At 51.6% G+C, this 4,552-nt stretch overlaps 1 pseudogene; it reads right to left on the reverse strand.

The window, feature by feature from the left end:
* Positions 1–316: 316 nt before the first annotated feature.
* On the reverse strand, positions 317–2,943 carry LOC125299328 (annotated as a pseudogene).
* Between the last annotated feature and the right edge of the window lie 1,609 nt (positions 2,944–4,552).

Genomic DNA, 4,552 nt, shown 5'->3' on the forward strand with positions numbered 1-4,552 from the left:
GCTGGGAGTAAACGGCGTGCCCCCTTCATAAAGTGACACACCAGAGGGTGTTTGCCCGCCGACGCTTTGTCGAACCCCACATGACAGGCGGAGATGGCTGATAAGTAGACTTTAATCGTGGAGAAGGCCTTACCCTTGTCCAACAATGACTGTAGAAAACACAGCACATTAGCAACATTGCATTGGAAGGGCACGATTTGTTTGTCATCACACCACTTTTCAAACACACGCCATTTATTATCATATAGGGCGCGTGTGGAGGGTGCTCAAGCGCTTTGAATGGTGGTGATCACATTATCGGGGAGACCAACTGTGTTCAAGTTGAACCGCTCAGGGGCCAGACCCAAAGAGCTAGCTGGTCGGGCTGGGGATGAAATATTTGACCTCGCGCTTGGGAGAGAAGGTCCCGGCGCAGAGGAAGCTGCCACGGCTCTCCGTAGAGGAGTTGTGTTATCTCTGATAGCCACATCCTCCCTGGCCAAAGGAGGGCTATGAGAAGCAGTGACAGGCCGTGCTCTCATACCCTGGCGAGCGTGGGTAAGATGAGACTCATCGGTGGAAACGCGTAAAGCAGCACGTTTGGCCACGGGTGAGCCAGAGCGTCCACACCCAAGGGAGCATCTGTGTCTGTTAGAGAGAAGTAGAGGGGACAGTGCGCGTTTTCGTGCGAGGCGAAGAGATCTACGGCAGCTTTGCCGAACCTCTCCCAAATCATCTCGACCACCTGAGTGTGAAGCCTCCACTCTCCGTAGAGGGGATTCCCTCTGGAGAGGAGATCTGCCCCCCTGTTTAGGACTCCCGGAATGTGTGTGGCATATCGAGGCGAGATGCGTGCTGCACCACAACACAAGTCCGCACGCTAGCCTGTGAAGCTGGAGAGAGCGCGTCCCACCCTGTCTGTTGATGTAAGCTACCACGGTCGTGTTGTCCGACCTGATTAGAACATGACAGTTGTGGATGAAGGGGAGGAAGTGTTTCAACGCCAAAATCATCGCTAATAGCTCCAGGGCGTTTATGTGGTGGCTGCGGAGGTGAAGAGGCCAGATGCCGTTTACTGTTCTGCCTTCGTACACTGCTCCCCAGCCTGTCAGGGACACGTCTGTTGTTATTACCTTTCTCAGAGAAACCATACCAAGGGGGGCTCCCGTGAGGAAGATCGCAGGGTCCTGCCACCAGCGTAGGGCTGCGAGGCATTGTGCAGTGATCGACACCTTGCGGCGCAGATACCTCCGTGGGCAGAGACGTAGCCCTAATATCCAACGCTGAAAGTCTCTTATTCTCAATAGCCCCAACGGAATGAGCCAGGGTCGAAGCCATCAGGCCTGCTAAACGAAGAGAGGTTCTGAATGGGACATGCCCTCTTGTGTGGAATTGAGACAGACATTGCCGAAATGACTCAACGCGTCTCTGTGACAGTATAGCGCGATAGGAGATAGAATTTATCTGGACCCCCAGATATTCTATCCTCTGGCAGGGTGTCAAACAACTCTTTGTGAGATTGATGTTGAAGCCCAAATTTCTGAGATGGGAGACGAGACGAGCCGTGTCTCGCTCCAATTGCTCTCTAGTTGAACAGCATAGAAGGTAATCGTCTATAAATGCTGATATCCTGAGCCCCGAGTGTCTCAGTGGAGCTAGAGCAGCCTCGATGCATTTGGTGAAAATTCTGGGCACGGGCGCATACCCGAAAAGGACTCTCAGGTATTCGTAAGCTGTGCCCTGATATCACGAACCTCAGATATTTCCGGTGCAGGTAGCCTTGCGCCTATGTGGAAATATCGTCCTTCAGGTCTACCGTGAAACCAGTCCCCTGGCCGGATAGAGCTGAACAGTGTTTTGTGAGTGAGCATTCTGAAGGTGAATTTTCTTAAATGACCGTTCAGAACACGCAAATTGAGGATGGGGCGAAGCCCCCCGTCCCATTTCGGAACCAGGAAGTAACGGGAGTAATAACCCTTCTCCATTTCTCCCTTCGGGACTTTTTGTATAGCTCCCTTCTCTAGAAGGGAAGCTATTTCGGCTTCCAGAACCCGAGCTGATTCCCCCTCAGAGCCTCTGAAACTAAAACCTTGTTGAAAGGAGGTGGTTTCTTTATTAACTGTAATCGAAGGCCCTTCGATACGGTGGAGAGTACCCAAGGAGGGGGGCGCCACACGCATGCCAGGCTTCTATTTGGGGAGCAAGGGGGCCGATGTGGTTTATTCGTTGTGTTGGAGCGCCCTCCTCTGGCGAACACGGGGTGTGTGCCAGAGGGAGGTGAAACACTGCGTGTGAATTTCCCCGCGCCAGAGGCTGAGGGCCTGGGCGAGGGTGAAACTTTAATATGTTTAATAAATGTTGGTGGCGACCAGAGGTTATCTGGCCACCGGTCTTTTTCCTTTTTTTTTTTCCGAGGGGGGCTGGGGAAAAAGTGTGTGCGGGAGTGCTTGTGAAAACTGACTGTGAGATGGGGAAGTTGAACTGGCCATGACACATTGTAAACACTTTATTGACATTACCCTGCAGTGAGACTTCGTGAGTGACTGCGAGGGGTGAGGGCACTCGATTACGCTCTCTCTGGCCGAAGCACAATGAGCTGGCGTTTCTGGCGCTTGCAGACGCCTCCTCTTTTTGCGGAGGGGGCGAAGCGCTGCTGGCGGGGGGGAACAAGCCAGATAGCCCTTGGAGCTGGCTGTCCATCCCGCATGCAGAGACACCTAAGTATCCGCCCCTCTTCTTGTTCCCCTGAGGGTTACCAGGCCGGTGCCTGGCGGCGTCGCCAAGAAGGTGTTCCCGCCCAGGACCTCGGCCTGACGCCCCTAGGCTGGGTGTTCGTCTGCTCAGCCTGTTGGGGTCTGGGTGGCCTGACTGGCTGCTGGAATCCCCTCGGCTGCTGTGGAGATGGTGTCGGGGCGCGAGCCGTCGAAGCGGGGTGGGGTGTCTGTTTGCGAGGCAGACATACATCGAACGCCTCGTTCTCCTTCTTCTGCAGGTCACACTTTGTGCGCATTGCAGCGATTGCTGGGCCGAAAAGCACCTTCGGGTCAACCTCGCATCGAGAGATCCACCTTTTTTTTGTCGTTTAGGCTTGATAGATTCAGCCACAATGACCTTTCACCCACGACGGCCAGTCCCATGGTGTGGCCGCAGCTTTGGATCGCGCCGCCTGAGGTGCGGAGATTCAAATCTGTTATGTAGCATATCTCCTCCCAAAGGGCTGGATTCGGGTTTCGAGTCCAGCTGGGACCCCATCTCGCCCAGCAGCTCTCGCTTGGTAGGCTGTTAGAAGAGTGGTAGCGTTGAGGGCTCTAACCTTAGGCCAGACGACTTGTAGATTTTCTGATAAATGGGCGCCGTGAAGCGGTCCATTTTTCCCAACAGTGTCAGGTTACCCGCGGAGAGGGAGGTTCTCCGGCTAGGTGCAAATGATGAGCCGCGGACCTCGGACTGCGGTGGGGCGGGGCCCAAGCCCGTCCATCCCCTGGACATCCACTGCGGAGAAACGGACAGGCACCCGATGGGAAAAGGTTTGTCCCAGAACGCTTCATCTCGGCTGCCGAACCGCGGAAGGAGTTGTTTTACATGGGGGGCTCGAGGGTAGGCTTTTCCCCGTCGAAAAATGTTCTCGCTGCACCCGCCTTATACAGCCATCTAAATCCATAGCCATCCAAGACAATGTTGATGGTTATATGCATGCATATTACATGTTCATAAACTGGTGTAGTGGTAATGCATGAAATAGCCCAGACATTTTAAATTGACACTCTGGGCTGTATTTTGGGCACCAGCATGGCGAAAAACTAGTTTTTTCACCAAGGAAAGTTTAATTTGGTATTTTGCACGCTTATTTTTTAAACATTGCTCCAGGGGTGTGGCAATTAACAACCTAGGAGGGGCCAGGCCAAGGTTCAAATATCGCGCTATCGTACACCACCTAAACCTGGTCAGAAGTCAATGGCGAGAGTTGTTCATATGCTATTTTAAGAGCATGTCAACAGTCATATTGGCAGGTGCACGTGACCATCCTTTTCTATCATTCATGAACGCACACCAGCACGCCCATGCAAAAGCATTACAAATTGCACGATTACAATGGGAAACAATTAGAATAAAGATAATGACGAAATACTGTACATCTCATGATGAGTAAGTTATTCACCATCATTTGCAAATTGGTAATGACGGTTAAAAGTGATTAGGGGAGGCGAGACATGTATGGAGCACAGCTGAAGACGACTGTCACGAAGATATATAAGCAACTCCTCTGCAGGATAAATGTTGTTTTATTCAGTCATTTGAGCAATATTAGGTAAGTGTTGCTTTTTCCAGCCTTATGTTTTTTTATGGTAACCCATTGTCAGTCAATAGTGAAAGTAACTGCATATAACTGTCTTCGCTGACTGACACCTTGGTGAAGTTAGTTTCACTTCTGAATTCAAATAATAGACGAAAGTGCAAATGCATGAAGGCTATGCTAGGTTTTAGTAATGCATGGTTTAAGAATGACTATTTCATACGGGTCTCACAAACCAGCCTCCTTCAAATGCGCCGTTGAATGCCAAAATACCCGATG

The sequence above is a fragment of the Alosa alosa genome, chromosome 8 (genome assembly GCF_017589495.1).
Source record: "Alosa alosa isolate M-15738 ecotype Scorff River chromosome 8, AALO_Geno_1.1, whole genome shotgun sequence".
Lineage (NCBI taxonomy): Eukaryota > Metazoa > Chordata > Actinopteri > Clupeiformes > Clupeidae > Alosa > Alosa alosa.